The sequence below is a fragment of the Branchiostoma floridae genome, chromosome 3, assembly GCF_000003815.2.
Source record: "Branchiostoma floridae strain S238N-H82 chromosome 3, Bfl_VNyyK, whole genome shotgun sequence".
In the NCBI taxonomy this organism is placed as follows: domain Eukaryota; kingdom Metazoa; phylum Chordata; class Leptocardii; order Amphioxiformes; family Branchiostomatidae; genus Branchiostoma; species Branchiostoma floridae.
Window position 1 is genome coordinate 12408330 of NC_049981.1, and position 12744 is coordinate 12421073.

Below are 12744 nucleotides of genomic sequence, written 5' to 3' on the forward strand. Positions count from 1 at the left end.
CGAGATCTTTCCAGAAACTTAAAGACTTGGTACAGGAAATGATCTGTAAGAGGAGTGGGCAGAAAATAGTGACTCAAAATGTTAGCCCATGTATTGTTGTAATGAGCTCACAAGTGCAGGACGTGGTTGTTTGATCAGTTGTCACAGTGCATTGATTAGACTAGAATTGTTTCAGTGTAAAGATCTGCGAACATGGCAGCATTGCCGAATACTACACTCAAATTCCTGTCATAGAAGTCATGTGAACGACTGGAAACTGTGTTATGTAGACTGTGTGTGTGTGTGTGTGTGTGTGTGTGTGTGTGTGTGTGTGTGTGTGTGTGTGTGCGTGTGTGCGTGTGTGCGTGTGTGCGTTCGTGTGCATGTGTGTGCGTTTGTGTGCGCGCGTGTGTGTGTGTGTATCTGTTGGTGTGTGTGGGGGGGGGGGGGTTGTCTGGGTGTCTGTCACTGTTTGTCTATCTGTGTGTATCTATGAAGACATGAATTTAGATGAAGAAATAAAACAGGCTTAAGGAAATGGTAAATCATCCAGAAGAAATACTGCAGTGACCCCTTTCCAGCAATCATGGTCAGTCCCTAACTCGGCCTGCTGCCAAACCCAGTCCATTTCCTTAAGCCATTTTCAGGCACTTGACTTTTCAATATACTTAAGCAGTCTGTTTTTCTCTCTCTCACAAGCCCCGTTACGTGCTATCACAAGAATGTATAGTCTTCAAAACAAGAATATATTCATATTATAAGACTATATGTATCTCTAAGTATCAAGATGAAGCTAGCTCCGACTTAAGACATCTTGAGGACTGGTGTCAAAGTTAGAAAGGTATTTGTGTGCTGAATGTAATACGTTGACAAACAAGCCGTTTACACACATTGAGATGCTATAGACGTATGTCACACAGACGTGTCACAACAGCTGAGCCTTGCATGTGTGCCGGAATTTACAGTCAATTCATACAGTCGGGTGCATTCGAACATTCTATATTAACCTTTCTGTAACTAATTATAAAACGTCGTTAGAATTAGTAGGTCACAAATTTGGTTAAATCAATTGTCCAGTTTTGTTGCTGTCGTTGTTGTTGAAACACACGAGGGGGTCAGAAATTGAATACTATTTTGTCTGATACAGACTTGATTTATATCAACATTTATTTGATATCTAATCCGTCGCAGTGATTCTTTGGCACTTGCGTTCATTCTAAAGCAATGCATGCTGTCTTTGTAGTTTTCGTACAGCCATCGTAGTTCCTCTCATGATACTGTACACGCCAAGCAATACAGTAATATATAACGTTGCTAATACAGTGTATCTGCTACAAGCAGTAGTAACCGCCATATCATTTGCTAGACGGCCTTCTTTGTTCATATGCGTTGTAATCAGATTAAGTGCTAGAATAGGAATCCGTTTAACTCACCTTTTCTTAATCGTCTTGCCTTTATCGCAAAAGATGGAAGAACACTCAGCTCGTACGAGACGACGTTATAACAGTGAAGTAGCGACGAAGGAGCTTCCGTTGGGCACCCAGGGATGGCAGAATGACTTGCACCGAGCCTGTTTCCTGTTCCACTACCGCTTCTGTCTGTCCATGTTTATCTGAACATTCGCGATAAGCAAATGCAAGGATCCACATGCAATCGGACGTTTTGCTGTGGGCGGATAGCCGTGGTACGGACTTCCGTTTACAAGGCGAGGCAAACCTTAGAGTGGGCCGTATGGACTAGTCCATGGCCCACGGTCGCTCCGCCGATGTGATTTTCTGCCAGGCGGTGCCGTATTACGTGACCTATTGTTCTAGATTCAAGGGTTGCGGCCGTAACCAATACTGGCGGGGTTCTCACCTGTTTTATGTCAACATTGGGGAGGGGAAATGGTTAAAGGCGGGGTGAAAGAGCAGCTCTGTTTTTCTTTCTAAAGACAGCTTTCACGTCCAGTTTCCAGCTCACGTATTCGTATTTTGAAAAGATTTTGTCGTACCCAAAACCTTTGCATTGCACAGTAATATTTTACGCAATGAAACTGAATTATGCTTTAAGATATGTTTATAAATTTAGCACGTTTACTTTGTTTCTTCATGAAAATTAGTCATGAAGAACATAATGATTTACAATATATATCACTTACGCTTGATTGATGTTTAATACTAAATATATAATGGTAAAACTACGACAATATTTCAACATTGTTCACTTGGTTAATCGAATTCCCTTTTCGTTCCACATACATTTCTGAGACGAGCCCTACTTGTCCACACGTAGACATGACCAAACACCTGGTGGGCGGGACGAACAACAAAAGCTGTTTAATGTTCCCGGTCAACGGTTAAGTACAATCATCACATGTTTGCAGCTGACGTGACGGCCGTCCTAATATGTGACTTGTGCATTCTTACGTGTGATTTTACCACTTCCCTATACTGACCTTATTACCTCCATGATAAATGGTTGTATACTTTTGTGTATGAGTGTGTGTATGTGAATGAGTGTGTGTGTGTGTGTGTGTGTGTGTGTGTGTGTGTGTGTGTGCTTCCAGATATTTGTTTGAACCTCTGGATGGATTGTAACGTGGGTATAGGTGTTAGGAAGACGAAGGTCAACTTTGTGCCTACATCATGATCAGAACTTTGGTGTTTTTTGCCGGGGCGCCGAAGGCGCCCGGCTTTGTGCCCGGTTTAATGGTTCGTCCTTGGATGGGTCTGCTATGGTCGCAAAATGTACCGTGCGTTTTTACGACAATTCTCAGCCCTTCTCAGCCCTTCAAATAAACGCAATGTACCGTGCGTTTTTACGACAATTCTCAGCCCTTCTTAGCCCTTCAAATAAACGTTGTAAGAATACTGTTTATCCATGACCTCTACTCGTACAGAAAACATTGCAGCGCTCATTAGCAAAGTCTAGGAAAGGAAAATGTTTCTTGATTTGCAGTAAAACACTGGTCATGTAACATTTGAGGAGTTGTCGTTAAATCGCACGGTTCATTTTGCGATAGCGTTGACGGGTCCGGGTATTTAGCGGAATAACCCGGAATAACCCGGAATAACCCGGAATAACCTTAATAAAGGATGAAAGCTACCGAAATACAGTGTGCTTTGATAAGTTAAGATCGCAGAATGCAATATTTTGGCATAAAATAATGTATATATGGCCATGGGAACAAGAAATATTACGGTTATTCCGGGTTATTCCGGGTCATTTCGGGTTATTCCGGTAAATACCCTCACGGGCGTTGACGGTGCGGAGGAGGTGAGATTTTTATCGTACAGAAATTGGTACAGTTTGTAAAGTTATCTTTCTGGAATTCGGATGTATTAAAATATAACATTACATTCTAAGGCGTAGTGTCATGTGAGTAAAATGAGCACGACATTTGACGAAAGATTTTGTGGAGGGTATACAGTCAAGTTTATTGTGCAACGATTGGAACAGTTTACGTGCGGGTGGGAGGGGGGCGTGCGTCTATATATGCAGCTGCAGGAGGTCCTGCAGGACATTTTCGATCGTAAGAGTAACGTACAATTTGAAAAGATAGTGATCATGAATTCGGACACATTGAAACATATTTCCAAGGAACGGTATATAGTTTTTTTAGTAAAACCAGTGTGTGGGGATTGACGAGAATTTAGATAGTTTAATGGTGCACTGTGCTTGAGCCGATGCGAGGCATTATGCAGGGCATTTTTGATTGTAAAAATATCGTACAAGTTGAAAAGATGGATCGGATTCTAATACATTAAAACATACATTTCCAAAGAATAGTAGAAAACAACGGATTGTAGCTAACTGTTAAACAATCAGCAAAGCAGTTGGCAAGATGTCACACCTGAACTTTTGTAGATTTTTGCTTTTTGTTGGTACTAGTAAGATGTTATGTGATCAAGACAATATTTTCTTTCTGTTTCAGTGACGCCTTAGACTGTTCTCTGCTATATATACAAGTGACACAGTAATATACAGAAACTTACAGCTAGCAAAAGTCTGTACTCAATAAGATTTTACACAGTACACATTTATACTTCTTCTGCTGAAATCTACGCATTACATTTTGCATCCAACCAAAGAGGTTTGAAAGAGAGTCCTTGATCCAACCAAATTAGACCTTGAGACCTATTAACAGATCATTGATCACTGTGCATTTTGCACATACCAGACTCAATCGTGCCACTGAGCACTGCATTTTGCACACACCAGACCAATTGTGCCACTGAGCACTGTGCATTTTGCACACACCAGACCTATCGTGCCATTGAGCACTGTGCATTTTGCACACACCAGACCTATCGTGCCATTGAGCACTGTGCATTTTGCACACACCAGACCAATCGTGCCATTGAGCACTGTGCATTTTGCACACACCAGACCAATCGTGCCATTGAGCACTGTGCATTTTGCACACACCAGACTCAATCGTGCCACTGAGCACTGTGCATTGTGCAAATAAAGTCAAGCAAAGAACACATATATTGTGAACAATGTGTGAATCTATTTTATCGGGAAAATACCACCAAGGTGACATCATTTTCAGTGGAGATAATAGAGGCAAACAATGCACTGCAAATGCTTTAATGGCAGTTGTTAACCACAGTACTTGCAGACAAGCAATTACCTGGACAAGTACAGACCTTGATGGTGTACTTTTTCAAGGAGATGCACTATACACCTACATAAAACCATCACTAAGATCTGGTGTGGAGTTCCTCTCCGTTGATGATATTCCAGACTATTTGCAACTTTACAACAATACTGTACGTGTATCAATAAAAGAGTCTTACACTGGAGACATATTTGCCACAGAAGCAGTCTATCCTTATTACACCTTAAAGAAAGCCCTAGAAGCAGCATTTGCTGAATCCAACACTTGTCTTTTCATAACAGCACATGGAATAACTGGTTCAACAGTAGCATTGTTGCACGCTGATAACAAGTATTTTGTTTATGACTCACATGCCAGAAGTCCCATAACAGCATTGCCAGATAGCCATGGCACTTCTACTTTAAGCATGCACAGTTCAAACAGCAATCTAGTTTCATTCTTGCAACAATTTAACTGGAACACAACATGCAATTTTGAGGTTGTCCCAGTACAAGCAGAAAATGTTTTCTTATCAGTTGAACCTACTGGTATACACATTATCAATCTGACTAGCAATGTTTCTTCTATGATTGAGTCAGAAAACTGCTTTCAAGTTCAACAACAACACACATACACCTTGGTTAAACCAGAGTCATTTACGTCCGTCGCAATCGGCGTCTGGTCCGTCCGCAGAGACGTCTGTTCCCAGCGGGGGGCCCGCCCGACGGAGCGCGGGAGCGTCCGGCTGCCCGCTTTCAGACGCCGTCTCGGACGTCCCGAACGTCCGACCGGACGCGTCTAAAGTGCCAATCTAGACGCGTCCAAGCGTTTGTTATGCCGTTCGGACCGTCTTGGACGTTTCGTCGGGCGTTCAAAAGCCCGTCCCATGCCGTCCGCCGCCGTAACCGTCCAAAGCGTCCCAATAATTTAAGACGCCTTGGACGGTTGTCGCAAACGGCGTTTCGCCGTCGGAGACGCTTGAATTTTCACAGAGGTAGTCCTTCCAAATGCGCCCCGGCCAGCTTTTTTTAAAAGCTTTCTTGTTTCAGCTTTTACCGTGGACATGCAAGGGTCTTCATTGGTCGGAAGATGGTTTCTGTACACGTTAAGAAGTGATATAGGTTTGAGCTCTCTAGCAACAGCTTCTGAAAATGCAGAGGCGTTTTGTTAATTTTTCTGAAATAAGAAACTCAAGATTGACTTTTTATCACCTGATCATCCCGCTTTTGAGAAACATTTCTACCCCTGACAGTGCATTCTTTATTACACAAGTTCGTATTATATATAGTATGACATAGTACAGTCATGTATATCTACAAGCATCTGGCAGTACTTAACAGTCAAATCGATAGCGGAGTCTTTCCGGGCACACTTACTATGTTTCTTCTTCACTTGTCACTTTTGATTTTATTTTTATATTTCAGCCATACCATAGGTATGGTGAAATATATTGTATTCGTAATGTTTCTTTCTTTCTTTCTTTCTCCTGTCAAATCTTCAAATCGAATCAACTCCGCCATTTTTTGACCGATTGACTTGAAATTTGGCACAAAGGTAGAGTAAGCCAATACCCCCAGGTGTTTTTTTCATTTTTTTCATATCTGCCTTTAAAATGATTTTATTGAGGTTTTTGTCAATTTTTATGTATATTTCGGGCTCCTGTACCCTGGTATTACAGCCGAATGACATGAAATTTGGTACAGAGGTGCCTTGATCATATGCTCACCTAGATTCAATAACAGTTTTGGCTTACGGTACAACAAATTGCTTAATTTGCGATTTTTTGCCATTTTTTTACCAAAAAAGGACATTTTTGGCTCCTGTAGCCTCGTTTTGCAACCAAATGATCTGAAATTTGGTATAAAAGTGCCCTTCAATTATGTGCACATAAATTCAATAAAATTTTTCCCATACGGTACAACAAAATACTTAATTTTGCGATTTTGGGCCATTTTTTTTACCAAAAAAGGACATTTGTGGCTCCTGTAGCCTCGTTTTACAACCAAATGACATGAAATTTGGTACAGAGGTGCCTTGATCATATGCTCACCTAGATTCAATAACAGTTTTGGCTTACGGTACAACAAATTGCTTAATTTGCGATTTTTTGCCATTTTTTTACCAAAAAAGGACATTTTTGGCTCCTGTAGCCTCGTTTTGCAACCAAATGATCTGAAATTTGGTATAAAAGTGCCCTTCAATTATGTGCACATAAATTCAATAAAATTTTTCCCATACGGTACAACAAAATACTTAATTTTGCGATTTTGGGCCATTTTTTTTACCAAAAAAGGACATTTGTGGCTCCTGTAGCCTCGTTTTACAACCAAATGATCTGAAATTTGGTATAAAAGTGTCATTCAATTATGTGCACATAAATTTAATAAAAGTTTTCCCATACGGTACAACAAAATGCTTAATTTTGCGATTTTATGGCTCCTGTTCCCTTGATTTACAACCCAATGACCCGTAAATTGGTAAAGGGGTGCTCTAGATATCTATTCAAATGACCCATGTATAATTTTTGGCATGGACCACTTTACAATGATATATTTGGGATTTTTTTTGTCATTTTCCAATGGCCAAAGGGGTCAACGACCTCAAGGCCTATTGTTGCATGATGGAGATGGCTGAAATATGCTGTATTTGCTCTCAAGCAAATGTCGGCCTTTCTAGTTTTTCTCTATTTTGACACGTAACCTCGATCAGGCTCGCAAATTTCATAAGACAGACCTAGGGCACATATTTGTACGTACTGTGACCCTGAGCGAGAGCCACACTTAAGTGCATTGGGACTCGGTCTTAAAATAAGCCGGTGTCTCAAGATGTCAGATTATCCCAGACATACCGGTCATAACTACTTCCCCGGCCACTCCATCAACTTGTAATCTGATATAAGACGTTGACAAATTGGCCAATGAGAGGCCATCAAAGTAGTATAGTAGGGACACGCTGCTATTATTTATTCTGGAGCAAGATGGAGCAGGTCAGAGGTCATCGCCTGACGGCAAAATCTAGGGGTATTTGCTGAGCTCTGGGTAGGGGTGAAACAGGGGGCAAGTCGACCTTTTGACCCACCGAGGAAAGTCTACACCCCCCCCCCCCAAAAACCCCAACCCCAAACCCTTTTTTCTAAAAAAAGCCCTTATTTCCCTTGGTCGTAAGGCTAAACGCCGGGAGGCCTTCCTTTTTTTCTTTATTTTATCTAGTTTTATCGTACAGGTTAGTTTTACGTACGAATATATACCATCTATATGTACTTGCAGTGAATCAATGCTTTGAAGTAGCTATACGTGTTGCTCCGGAGTATGCTCCGGAGTATGTGAGAAAGCATATATTTGTTGAAAGTAAGTATATTTGTCATGTACGTACGACCCTATACCATCTATATGTACATGCAGTGAAACATTGCTTTGGAGTAAGTATACTTGTTGCTCCGGAGTAAAAACACTGCTCCGGAGCAAAAATACTGCTCCGAAGTATGCTCCGGAGTAAGTGAGTAAGTATATTTGTTGTAAGTATGTATATCTGTCATGTACGTATAAACATGTGCCATCTATATGTACATGCAGTGAATCATTGCTTTGGAGTAACTATACGTGTTGCTCCGGAGTAAAAACACTGCTCCGGAGTATGCTCCGGAGTAAGTGAGTAAGTATATTTGTTGTAAGTAAGTATATTTGTCATGTTCATATAAACATGTGCCATCTATATGTACATGCAGTGAATCATTGCTTTGGAGCGGCTATACGTGTTGCTCCGGAGTAAAAAAAAACTGCTCCGGAGTATGCTCCGGAGTAAGTGAGTAAGTATATTCGTGTTAAGTAACGCATACCTATTTGCCATGTACGTGCCTGTTATGTAGGTATATATCAACACAACAACACAAAAGACAGTAGTGTACGGTGATCTTATCACTTGACGTGAAAAATATATCAAGGAATTCATAACCAACGTATATTTCGTCCTATATGTGAAACATGGTATCACATCAGGAAAGAAAAGTTGTACTGCAAACGATATGGCGACCTCACATTACTTCAGGACGAGGTAACCATATTTTTTCATCAGTGTCTGTTCTGAGACCTACTTCTTGCCGTATTCGATCTCATTACTGTAACGAGGCAACGCAGCGAACTCTATTAGATAAAACTTTTTGCCAGCACGCTTCGTCTGTTTGATGACACTTTGAGGAACATCGCCTGGCTGGTGAGGTAGTGCGATGGACCAGTCTCGATAGAGTGTCCACTCCTCCTCTTCACCGCTGTGGTAGCCGCTGTCGTAGCCAGTGCGGTCACTTTCATCAGATGAAACCGTCCCGGAGGACACATCTGTCCCTGTATCACTCTCGGAACCACTTTGGTCGCTGTCGGTTTCTTCTGTGGAGTCTCCCTGCCCGGAGCCCATCACAGATTTGGCGCCTGAGACGCTTTCTTCATCTTGTGACGCCATCAAATCTTCGGAACCAACCGTGGCCGTGTCGTGTTCAGATGACACGTCGGAGTCGTCAAAAACATCGCGGTCCCGGTAAGACCCCGTCTCGGCATCAACGACGACTTCTCCCGAGGCAACACCTGACTTGTCTCGGTGTTTTCTTTCCAGATGACGCTCGAGGTTGAACGCACGATCAAATTCCCGATCACAAATGTCGCAGACGTGAGGCATGCTTTTTCGTCCGGTGGACAGAAGGAAAGTGATAAGATATTGATGTGCACACATATATTTGTCGCGCATTTAAGTTTTAGGGACCATACGTTTATCTCATCCCATCCCCTGTTTGTATCTACGTATGCCGTAAATGCATTTGTGGTATGAAGTATACCTGTATGAAACAGGGGGTGGGATGTTTTATCTAATAGAGTTCGCTGCGTTGCCTCGTTACAGTATTGAGATCGAATACGGCAAGAAGTGGGTCTCAGAACAGACACTGATGAAAAAATATGGTTACCTCGTCCTGAAGTAATGTGAGGTCGCCATATCGTTTGCAGTACAACTTTTCTTTCCTGATGTGATACCATGTTTCACATATAGGACGAAATATACGTTGGTTATGAATTCCTTGATATATTTTTCACGTCAAGTGATAGGATCACCGTACACTACTGTCTTTTGTGTTGTTGTGTTGATATATACCTACATAACAGGCACGTACATGGCAAATAGGTATGCGTTACTTAAAACGAATATACTTACTCACTTACTCCGGAGCATACTCCGGAGCAGTTTTTTTACTCCGGAGCAACACGTATAGCCGCTCCAAAGCAATGATTCACTGCATGTACATATAGATGGCACATGTTTATATGAACATGACAAATATACTTACTTACAACAAATATACTTACTCACTTACTCCGGAGCATACTCCGGAGCAGTGTTTTTACTCCGGAGCAACACGTATAGTTACTCCAAAGCAATGATTCACTGCATGTACATATAGATGGCACATGTTTATACGTACATGACAAATATACTTACTTACAACAAATTGACTTACTCACTTACTCCGGAGCATACTCCGGAGCAGTTTTTTTTACTCCGGAGCAGTGTGTTTACTCCGGAGCAACACGTATACTTACTCCAAAGCAATGATTCACTGCATGTACATATAGATGGTATATGTTCGTACGTACATGACAAATATACATACTTACAACAAATATACTTACTTACAACAAATATACTTACTCACTTACTCCGGAGCATACTTCGGAGCAGTATTTTTACTCCGGAGCAGTGTTTTTACTCCGGAGCAACAAGTACACTTACTCCAAAGCAATGTTTCACTGCATGTACATATAGATGGTATAGGGTCGTACGTACATGACAAATATACTTACTTTCAACAAATATATGCTTTCTCACATACTCCGGAGCATATTCCGGAGCAGTGTTTTTACTCCGGAGCAACACGTATAGCTACTTCAAAGCATTGATTCACTGCAAGTACATATAGATGATATATATTCGTACGTAAAACTAACCTGTACGATAAAACTAGATAAAATAAAGAAAAAAGGAAGGCCTCCCGGCGTTTAGCCTTACGACCAGGGCAAATAAGGGCATGTCTCACGAGAGGGGGGTGGGGGTGGGGGTGTTGGGGGGGGGGGGGGTGTAAGACTTTCCTCGGTGGGTCAAAAGGTCGACTTGCCCCCTGTTTCACCCCTACCCAGAGCTCAGCAAATACCCCTAGATTTTGCCGTCAGGCGATGACCTCAGACCTGCTCCATCTTGCTCCAGAATAAATAATAGCAGCGTGTCCCTACTATTAGGGGGGACATTAGTACAAACTTTTTGAAATACGCATCCTAAAATATAGAGATGATCTATCTAAACACAGAAATCACAAAAATTAGGCAATTGTAAAACTCTAACCCCCCTGTACATACCCCCTGAAGTTTGAATACCCCCCTCGCCATGTACTTGTGTGATGTTGCTAAGGTCTGCAAGCACTGACTGCATTACTTCAGTTCTTTTTGCACATTTTGTGTAATTAAATGATACATTACACTCCAAGATACCTTTCTATCAGCTTTTGCCATAATATTCTTGGTTGCCGTGGCAACAGGGCAGCAGGTATTGGAGCAAATTTCCATTATTTGGCCAAAAACAGGGAAGTCACGGTAGGGCAGTAATTCGACAAGTGCTCAGAATAATAAAGAGTACCCAAATCAACTACAGAGTGTCTTTAGTTTCACAAGAATAGTGGTAAAATTTTAAGAAACTCGATGCCAAGGAATTGGGCAACTTCAAAAAGAAACATTGTTTCAAGGTTACAAAAACACAGTTTTTTTTACCAAGCGTAAAACCAGTGTTTTTGTACATGTGTCGTCAAGTATGGACAGAAAAGCAACAATTGACTGTTCTCTTTACTACTAGGCTCTCTTGTACATGTACATACTATATCCAAGGCTCGAAATACCTTTTCTGCATACCTACACTGGTGCAGGTAACATTGAAAATAGCCTGTACCGGACAAATTTTACCTGTACCACTCTGAATTGCATTTTTTTTTCTTTTCTACAGAATATTTCTTAATATAGGTGGTAGTGGTAACATTCAATGCAGCTAATAACAATCCCAGTACACCTACATCATATGACGTTTATGTATAAAACCTAGTATTTGGGACCAGTGCAGGTTAGGTGCAGGTAGACATGAAGAATACTTGCACAGCTCCAATTTTACCTTCACTAACCTGCATATTAAGCAGGTAGTATTACGAGCCCTGATATCTCTCATTGTAAGCAAGATGCCTGTGATACTGAATTTCAACAATGTTTTATTGGTACATAAGACTATTTACAACAGAATCAAAAGAACCATAGTCAAATTTACACTGAGTCTCATTGATGGTGTCAATGGCGTGTAACATTGTTCAATTACAATTTTAGGTTGACCGCAGATGGATTTTTGTGGTTATGGGTAGTGACAGGGCTGTGTTCTTGAGTTGGGCAAGCTTTAAACTTACATATCAACTTCTGCTGCTGATGTGAAAGATCCATCTTGGGTTTTCAGGGTTTGCAATAGTAAGTATTTGTCTCTCTTCCAATCAACAGCAATGTTTGCAATCTACTTTCTCATTGAGTCCTTGCTTCTTAAGCTCCTCTTCATTTCTCTTCTAAGCTATCAGAATCTCTGGTATCCTGCCTCCTGTCCTGACTTCTCTACTGTACTGTCTAAACGATACAGGTTCTCTTCTCTTTTTCAGTACCCTTGTAACTTCAGATTGGTAATTGTGGTTACCACTTGTACAAAGACACTACAGACTTCTTCTTTATTTGTCTGTTGGAACATCTCCTGAGAGATAGGCCCGAAGGCTGCATCCTTTACCTGCAGCAACAGTGCTCGAAATGCCCACTTGCATACTTGAAAATGCATTTTGGTTGGCGCAACGTAAGTCGTAATTTTAAATCCGGGTAGTGCGCAACCTGAAATTTTTCAGTTGGAACACAACTTTTCCCCACCTACATGCATAATTATTCATTTCTTGTTAGGATAAAACATAAGTAACATGTAACTACAGGGGTGCCTAATAGGGGTGGGTTAAACGGTACAGGAAATTCAGGTTCATGCAGGTCTGGTTCAGGTCCAGAGGTCCGGACCTGAACCTGGACCTGATTCAGTATATGAAAACTTGTGATACTCAAAACAATGGTCCGATTCGATACAAAGAAATC

General features: G+C 41.3%; 1 protein-coding gene across 1 annotated transcript in view; it reads right to left on the reverse strand.

Annotated features, from left to right (window-relative positions):
- The window catches only part of LOC118411694 (neuronal acetylcholine receptor subunit alpha-10-like), a 14271-nt gene extending 12474 nt beyond the window's left edge, over nt 1-1797 (reverse strand). The window contains exon 1 of the mRNA XM_035814172.1: nt 1413-1797. The gene's annotated coding sequence lies outside the window, so the exon portion shown is untranslated. The remainder of the gene's footprint in view (nt 1-1412) is intronic.
- Nucleotides 1798-12744: the final 10947 nt, after the last annotated feature.